Below are 10,208 nucleotides of genomic sequence, written 5' to 3' on the forward strand. Positions count from 1 at the left end.
ACTTGTAAAGGCACATGTTCTAACAGGACAGGTAGGGTATCCCGTATGAAATCATGATAACGTGCTCCATTGAGCGTAGGTAGAAGAACATGGGGCCCAATCAAGACATCACCAACAATGCCTGCCAAAACGTTCACAGAAAATCTGTGTTGATGACGTGATTGCACAATTTCATGCGGGTTCTCGTCAGCCCACACATGTTGATTGTGAAAATTTACAATTTGATCACGTTGGAATGAAGCCTCATCCGTAAAGAGAACATTTGCAATGAAATGAGGATTGACACATTGTTGGATGAACCATTCGCAGAAGTGTACCCGTGGAGGCCAATCAGCTGCTGATAGTGCCTGCACGCGCTGTACATGGTACGGAAACAACTGGATCTCCCGTAGCACTCTCCATACAGTGACGTGCTCAACGTTACCTTGTACAGCAGCAACTTGTCTGACCCTGACATGAGGGTTATCGTCAACTGCACGAAGAATTGCCTCGTCCATTGCAGGTGTCCTCGTCGTTCTAGGTCTTCCCCAGTCGCGAGTCATAGGCTGGAATGATCCGTCCTCCCTAAGACGCCGATCAATTGCTTCGAACGTCTTCCTGTCGGGACACATTCGTTCTGGAAATCTGTGTCGATACAAAAGTACCGCGTCACGGCTATTGCCCCGTGCTAATCCATACATCAAATGGGCATCTGCCAACTCCGCATTTGTAAACATTGCACTGACTGCAAAACCACGTTCGTGATGAACACTAACCTGTTGATGTGCTTGATGCTAGTACTGTAGAGCAATGAGTCGCAAGTCAACACAAGCACCGAAGTCAACATTTCCTACCTTCAATTGGGCCAACTGGCGGTGAATCGAGGAGGTACAGTACATACTGACGAAACTAAAATGAGCTCTAACGTGGAAATTAAGCGTTTCCGGACACATGTCCACATAACATCTTTTCTGTATTTGTGTGTGAGGAATGTTTCCTGAAAGTTTGGCCGTACCTTTTTGTAACACCCTGTATACCTCAACCCATGGTCCGTAGAATTTTTCTCCAAGTACCAAAAGCATCTCGCTACTTGCTGGCACTAGACAGATATGAGATACAGACGTGCCAACGCAGAAAAATACGTATTTCCGTAGTGGGTCATGCGTGTCCCATCAACCATGAAATGGTTAAACTCCATTGCTTCAGGTTGGTCATCATACTTCGCCCAACCATTGGGCAGGCTAACTCCGCCCGATGAGGCCATGATGGCTCAACGGTAACGACCGGCCGCCGTGTCACCCTCAGCCCACAGACGTCACTGGATACGGATATGGAGGGGCATGTGGTCGGCACACCGCTCTCCCGGCCGTCTGTCCGTTTACGAGACCGGAGCCGCCACTGCACAATCAGGTGCTCCTCAGCTTCCCTCACCCCGCTTGCCAACAGCGCTCTGCAGACCGGATAGTCACCCATCCAAGTGCTAGCCCAGTTCGACAGCGCTTAACTTTGGTGATCTGATGGGAACCAGTGTTACCACAACAGCAAAGCCGCTGGCTTAAGACCACAATGCCTCAACCGAAATATTTAGACTAATTCTACTCCAAAGAGATCTACACAGGCCATTCGCTATCCCATAGCACGCCAAACGCCTGTTCAACATAACGTTTTTCGATTGTCGTATAGTTCTGTGCCAACCTACATTCCACCATTATTCTCAGTAGAATAATCCGAAACTGCCTTCCTCTGGAGACAGTCAAACGAATCGCAAAACAATGAATGGCGCAAGCAGTATCGTCCCTCCGAACGCCAACTACACTCCTGGAACTACTACGTGATTGCACAACGCGTGGAAGTCACTTGTTTCTCTGTTAATCTCGTGGAGTTCCCATTTCATCTCTACAGTACTGAAGTGTGTTACATTAAATTCAGCCAGAACAGCATGAACAGAATGTCGTTATCCCTTTATAGTCGAGTTCACAGCAGGAGGCTGGACAAAAATATGAAACCAATTACAAACGTATTTTTGCACATGGAAGCAGATGCTAGCAAAACCTGCAGGTGGTTCTGTTGTATTTGACCGCGAATGGCACCCGTACAATACCCAGATTACGTTGCAAGTCGTGGTCAGAACAGGGTCCTGTTAGGTGTGACTGCACTACGCGGGAGCTAAGTGAAATCGAAAGCGGCAAATTGTTGGTGCTCGTATATTCGATGCTTCTATGATCAAGGTTGCCGCTGTGTTTGGCGTTACATGAGCCACAGTTGGAAGATTTATACTGCTTACGGAGAAAGCGGGAAAACATCATCCATCAGCTCACAATCCAGACGAATTTGTATGTTGAGCGATCGTGACGGAATGTCATTGACGAACGTTGTCACTACACGTAAGAGAACGACACCTGCAAAAGTCACTGCAGAATAGTGTCGCACTTGCGAATTCTGTCAGCTCCAAAGTGACTCAAAGGGACCTGCAGAAGTAGAGAATTGCAATATGAACTGGAATTCCGAAAACACTCACCAGCAATGGAAACGCCCGTAACAGAAAAACGTGGTGCCGAAGCCATAATACTGTATTACGGAGGAAGGGAAGAAAGTAATCTGGTCAGATGAATTTGTTGCACATTGTTTAGAACTCCTGACCGAGTTTACCTCCCAAGATAGAATTATGGCGGGGTTTCGGTGATGTTTTGGGCAGTCATATTGTGGAACTTGACTGGCTCAATGCTAACTCTGTAAAGTCTTATTACTGCTAGAGGTTGTGTCATCATTTTGGCTCATAAGGTCCACACCATGGTACAGTACTTGTTCTCCAATGATGATGCTGTGTTCCAAGACGTCAGCGTCCCAATTCACACAGCTTTGTAAAGGAGCTCCCTTCGTGTTATGTTGATAGAACAAAATGGCGCAGTTGATTGGTTTTGTGATCACCAGTATGAATTGTCGCGTCTTCCCTGGCCACTACAGTCACGAGATGTCAATATTATTGAGCCATTGTGTTGCGTGATAGCTTTTCACCACCATCATTGTTAAGTGAACTTGCCACTGCTATGCAGGAAGAATGGTTTAACATACCATTCAAAACTATAAATGATCTGTATTTATCCATCCCTTGACGTTTGGGTTTTCGACGTCATTTGGTTTCGTACACAGTACCAAGAAGGGTAGCGTAGAGTGATTTTGGTGTCTCTGTATTTTTGTCCATCCCCTACACATAAGTGCAGTAGGACCTAGTGGGAATTTGCTAACGACGACCAGGCCGCATATGGGGAAATCCACTGACATAAGAAACTTTTAGGGAGGTAAGATTGTTAAGTTCCATATCCCTGGAACGTGCATGTCGGAAACGCTAAAGCTGATTCGCTTCTCGTGTGCTGCTGTTGAGGTCCTCTGTAGATAGTGGTTGAGAATCGACTAAACCACGAGTAGGCAACAAGATGTTGTACATCGTCACACAAAGTGGGAGTAGGCTTGACACTTGCGTGAAGCAGGACAGCTATTCGCGGCAGATCTGACAACTGAGCTGAGCACAGTGCTGCAGCAGGCACTAGTACTTCAGTCCGCGTCATTCGGCGCATGTTGTTGAACACGAGGCTCCGGAAGAGACGATCCTCCGTCTTTCCAAGTTAAGCATCCAACGAACACGATATCAATACGTGTTGGAAGAATGGAAACATGTCGACTATTAAGGTGATTCACGTTTATAGTTACACCAGGTCGATGGAAGTGTGCGGACATTCTATCATCCAGATGAACTGTTGCTCAAAACATGTACCGCACGACTGCCACAAGCCGGTGGGTGCAGTATTATGATATGAGGGACAGTCACCTAGGTTTGCTTAGCACGCATCAGAGGCAGCATGACACCTGTTGACTACGTAATCGTTGTTGTTGGCTACCTGCATCCTGTGGCGATATATATATGGTGGTCCATTGATCGCGACCGGGCCAAATATCTCACCAAATAAGCCTCAGCGAAAACACTACAAGAAAGGAAACTTGTCTATCTTGAAGGGGGAAACCAGATGGCGCTATGGTTGGCCCGCTAGATGGCGCTGCCATAGGTCAAATGCATATCAACTGCGCTTTTTAAAAATAGGAATCCCCATTTTTTATTACATGTTCGTGAAGTACGTAAAAAAATATGAATGTTTTAGTTGGACCAATTTTTTCGCTTTTTGATAGATGGCGCTGTAATAGTCACAAACGTGTAAGTGCGTGGTATCACGTCGTTACACGTATTGCCAAATGCATTGAGGTTGCCGGACATAATTTTGAGCATTTATTGCATTAATGTGGTATTTACAGGTAATCGCGTTGTAACAGCATGCGTTCTCAGAAATGATAAGTTCACAAAGGTACATGTATCACATTGGAACAACCGAAATAAAATGTTCAAACGTACCTACGTTCTGTATTTTAATTTAGAAAACCTACCTGTCACGAACTGCTCGTCTAAAATTGTGAGCCATATGTTTGTGACTATTACAGAGCCAGCTATAACAAAGCGAAAAAAGTGGTCCAACTAAAACATTCATATTTCTTTACGTACTACACGAATGTGTAATGAAAATGGGGTTTCGTATTTAAAAAAAACGCTGTTGATATCCGTTTGTCCTATGGCAGCGCCATCTAGCGGGTCAACCATATCGCATCTGGTTTCCCTCTTCAAGCTAGACAAGTTTCGTTTTTAGTAGTTTTTTCGTTTATGGTTTTCCTCTTGAAGCTACGCAAGTTTCGTTCCCACTACGGAATTATCCAAGAGGGGCAGAAATCAGTAGATGTGGTGTACATGTAAAAACAAATGATAACAATTTCACAGAAATTGTATTATATGTTCAAGAGAAAGAGCTTCAAAAACTAAGAAAGTCAATAACTCGCTGGTCCACCTCTGGCAGTTATGCAAACAGTTATTCGGCTTGGGATTGACTGACAAACTTATTGGACATCCTCCGGAGCATCGCTCTTCAAGTATCAATCTATAATGTGTGCAGATCTGAAAAATCGGGACCTGGACAACATCCCTAGAGGTGACATAATTCGTGCTTACGTCAAAATGAAAAGTTAATGGGTTAGAAAACAGCAAGAATAACATATATATTTGTGAACAGGTCTGTGTAAGAATTTCCAATACTTTGATAAAGTACAAAACTGGTATGGTAGTGTACGGCGTATGCGTAATTTCGATTTAGGTTGTATGAGTTTGAAGAAAAGTATCAATGAATTCGAGTATTTTGTTGCTTTGCAGAAATAATGAATGTCGATAGAAAGGAATTAATGAGGCATGAAGTGTATGTGGAGGAGGACAAGTGAGAATTCTCACTGTGTTGCTGACGTTTATGAAAGAAATGGTGGGAAGTGACTGCTCGAGGGAGTCATGAATATTGATGGGCGATGATAAGGAACTGTATTAGTACTCCGGAGACGGCAATAAGTAGCAGCTGTGTGTTTTTCGGAAAGTGATCGCTTAACAGGGACTGCGCACTATATTGGGAGTTTCATAACAATACCCAGAACCTCCAAAATATTGCAGAGTATGATTGTAACGAAAAGCTAAGGATAGTTTATTGTACTGAGTAATCCTAGCTTAGGCGAGGTGTGTAGTGTGTGTGTGTATGTGTGTGTGTGGTACAAATATGGATAAATTTTGAACGAACAGAAATTCACGAAAGAATTATTTATGCTAAGGTAGAATTAGTCGAGAAAATAGAATTCCTACATTAAGGTAACATAAATTGTCTGTTTGCTCACACGAACAAAGATGCATCTGATAAAGTTGCTTGAAAATTGGGAAGAAACCGATATGTTTTATATTCAGTATTATACGAAAAACATGTTACTGTGATCGAGTGATGTTATTACTATTGCTGCATGGAATCCAAAGCAGTGTAACAGGTTCCGTCCTTAGCTTTCTAGTCGATGATCTACCAGCTTCCAATTGTAGATATTCTTGTTTCATCTTGTTTCTTAAATTGTGCTTCAGGACATGTGCTTGGTTCTAACCAGCAGATATTAGGAGCATTGACTACACGCAAATTTGCCGAAACTTTCGTGGATGGAAATGACATCCATGAGTCGGAGAAACTTCAACGGAGAATCTAGAGATGATGCGGACTATGATGCGAATTTTCTTCACTTTGCCCTTCTACGTATTTAAGAACATCGAGCCTCAGAGACTTATCACATTACACGAAGGTGTCGCGGATGTGAGTTAAAACGCCACAGTATTCATTTTGATTTGCTGTTTGGTATGGTTTCCTTGAGTCACCGCAGCTGAAATGCAGTGTGATTATCAGCCGATCCCCTAACACGATTCTCATAACAGAATTCGTAACGTCTCTGACGACGGCAAACGGAGCTCAAGCAAAAAATGTATGTGGTTCCCCTGTTACGCAACACTTCTCAGAAGCATTTCACAGCAGTTTCGCGCAACAGGAAAACATTCATAGTCGTCCTTGATTGCAGAACCTCTTCCTCCTTCGTTCTCTGCAAGCTGCTTTCGAAATCTTAATTATACGAGTAACTGTTTCGTTCTGCGGTCAACCAGTGCGAAGATCAGTGGATAAACTGTCTCATTTGAGTAAGACAATATGTTCGGCCAGAGAGGTTGTTCTCCTTGTTTCATTCCCTCACAAGGGAGACCTGGGAAGAGAACAGCATGCCTCTTTCCTGACATAAGTAGATTAAGTAACAAAGACGCATTCTAAACATTAGTAAGGAGGTTCTAGTGTATGCATGTTCTAAAAATGGTGATTTACATTAATAAGATTGAGAACTGTATAAATTTTCTATTGCCTTTGGAGAACAATGAAGCTGATAAAATTGGAGAAAAGAACTACGCAAGACTGAATAGGAAGGAACTATACTAGGAAGAGCAGAGAGGTTGAAATCGAAATGTTGGTTTGGGATATGGGGACAGATGTCGTGTAATGTGGATAGTTCTATGGTAGAAAAATGTCATATTTGAGGCAGATGTAACTTTGGTGAAGACCGAACCATGGAGAGGAAAGAAAACAATAGAACAAGAGGAAAGGCTGATGTAAGAAAGGATGGGGACGGCTTTATTGGGAGTGGTAAGAAGGGAAAATTTGGACACTGGATTTGCAGCGTATGTAGGTACACGAAACAAGTTGGGAGGTGCGCCTGTGTTGGTATAAGCGATGTTGCAAACTAGGGTCGGAAATAAGGAGGGAACCGACTGAGTGAGGAACAAATAAGACTTGTTAAAATTATTTTTATTTCAGACGAAAGAGATAATTACCTTTTTGTATTAGTGGTAGCAACTGTGAGTTTTCGGATTTAAATTAAAATTTGTAGTTAATAATTTGATGTATTGCACATGAATCATTGTCAGATCTATAATTAATATGGTAATAAAATGCTCCTGCCATTGTCTACATCTAAATCTATACTCTGCAAACTAACTTCAGATGCATGGCAAAGGATACGTCCGATTGTACCAGCTATTAGGGTATCTTCCTGTTCCATTCACGTATGGAGTGCAGGAAGAATGATTGTTTGAATGCCTCTGTGCGGCAGTAATTATTCTAATCTTATCCTCACAATCACTATGTGAACGATACGTAGGGTATTGTAGTATATTCCTTGAGTAATCATTTATAGCCGGTTCTTGGAACTTCGTTAATAGGCTTTCTAGGAATAGTTTACGTCTATCTTCAAGAGTCTTCCAGTTCAGTATCTCTGTGACACTGTCCCACGGATTAAACAAACCTGTGACCATTCGTGCTATCCTTCTCTGTATACGTTCAATATCGCCTGCTAGTCCTTTCTAGTACGTTACGTAACATACTTTGACCACTTATTAACAACTGTGAGGTAGTGGTATGGAATGTTTATTATGTTCCCCGTTTCTCGCGATATAAATACTATCAGAACATTTTCTTCGGCTAGTACAATTCATGGTCATGAAAGAGGTTAAAACTACATTGATGGACAATGACCTTGCAGACAATATTAATATTGACAGTAAAATCAGGCTTTTTGCAGATCTATAACGAAGTACTATCTGAAAGAAGCTGCATAAATATTCAGTCAGACCTTGATCAGATTGGAAAGTGATGCAGAGATTTTCGACTTCCTCTAAATGTTTAGAAATGTGAAATTTTGCACTTCACAAAACGAAAAAACATAGTATCCTATGATTATAACACCAATGATTCACTGTTGAAAACGGCCAACCAGTACAAATACCTTGGTATAACACTCTGTAGGAATACGAAATGGAATGATCACCTAGGTACAGCCGTGGGTAAAGCAGAGAGTAAACTTCGGTTTACTGATAGAATTACTTGACAGTGTAAACTTCACCGGTTGAAGCTGGTTTCCTCCAGTCAGAGCGCTCAACGTCACGTCCGAACCGTTCACCGTTGCCAAAATACCATCACAAGTGGTCAGTTCATTTCCAATGCCTTGTCTTGCATTCCGTCGAATTTTTTTATTTCTAATTATTTGCCGTGTCATCTCCATCATCGTATTGAGTTTTTTATTTGCTCATTTTTCTTCGGAACATTCTTTTTTCGTTTGAAATTTGCATGTGTCGCCTATAATCTGTAACCATGTGCCACTGTGGACGGCTCTTCGGTTGAAATCGCGGCAGCTCCCGTAGTCAGCGTGAGGATATTTTCAGGTAACCAATGGTAGTGAGAAATTACAATTTGCTTTTAGCTCTAAAACGGATTCTTTTCTGTTTTGAGTGTGCTGTTAGAGCTGAACTTTAATGGCCATGGCCAAAGCGGTTGCCGCAGAATGTTGACCGCTGTTTTCTCGGATACATTGTGATCAGTTCAGGTCACGACTTTAAATTTAGGGCTACAAAACGCGTCTTCTACCACTATTCAGTCGCTGGCCACTTAAAATTAGCTGTCGACGGGACATCTCGGATTTTCGACGTTATCGGCATTTGTGAAGTGACCTGCCGTGTTTGTGTGTCGTCTGTAACCGAGCGGTAGCAGACTGCCTATGTGTCAACACTGTAGCGGTAAGTGACAGGACGCCAACTATCAAGTAATTTTAGCCGGACCATAGAGGGCACTTCACCTTCGACTGACGATTTGCCGACATCGTTGGGGTAACCAGCTTGAGCTGAGCTGTCGGAAATCAATCAACAGCAGCAACTTCGTCCAATACACAGACTGCTTTGTTAGTCAAATCCACCAGAATCTACCAAGCAAAACAATGGTAAGTCGAGGGTCGAATAAGAAAAATATTACAAAGATATTAGATTGCTTCTCAGAATGTAGATGAGACGCTATGTCGCGGACAGACACAATGAAATAATGCTACACGTTTAAGCTTTCGGCCAAAACGCTTTCTTCCGAAATAGAAAACATACACTAACTTTCACAGAACTCACACACACGTGACCACTGTTCCGGCTGCCGTAGCGAGACAGTGTTTGTGTGTGTGTGAGTTTTAGCGGAAAGCTTAAATATATAGCAGTGTTTCGTTGTTCCTGTCTGCGACTCAGAATTTAGTAAATCATAGGTATATTCACAAAGATAAATATTCTAAGGTCAAACTGTCGACTTCATCTCTGTAGTGTAGACTTACCAATTCACTTACGATTAGTATATGTTATACTGGCGACAAATAATATGGTGGCATGAGGGTGACTATGAAAGATGTCCCCTTCACTTTTTCTACATGATTTCTCGACAAACACATCCTCCACCCTCCCCCCCCCCCCCCCCCAATCACTCACCGACCCTTACTGGCCAAGTCAGTCGGAAAAAGTCTTCTAGCAAACAGCGTATTTCCTTCTTTAGTACATACGGGCCAGCAATAAGAATAAAATATAGCAGACACAGCTCCGTTGATGAATTAGAGTCACAGACGCTGAAGATGTTTTTTAATTATTTATTGGCTTTATTCTTTACAACCATGCAGTCATCCACAGCATACGAAATATTCTCGACCTTATCCTCACACAATCACATTGCCTCATGTTTGAGGTACAAGTCATATTCCACACTCACGTGAGCAAAATGCGTAGGCTATGACGTACTTGCGTAACGCTGCCTAGCTTAATGACGCCTGGTACAAACATAATGCATATAAGTATTAAAAATATGTTCATAATGATACTGGCAGCAGACGTTTTCATCAGTCATTATTATTTCATTGGGTGATGTCTAAAACTGTTAACTGCAAATAAATAACTTATTTTTGTCATTTGTCTCGTGAATTCTGTATTTCCAGGAACTTTAAGAAGT

This window comes from Schistocerca piceifrons, chromosome 2 (genome assembly GCF_021461385.2).
Source record: "Schistocerca piceifrons isolate TAMUIC-IGC-003096 chromosome 2, iqSchPice1.1, whole genome shotgun sequence".
Classification (NCBI taxonomy): domain Eukaryota; kingdom Metazoa; phylum Arthropoda; class Insecta; order Orthoptera; family Acrididae; genus Schistocerca; species Schistocerca piceifrons.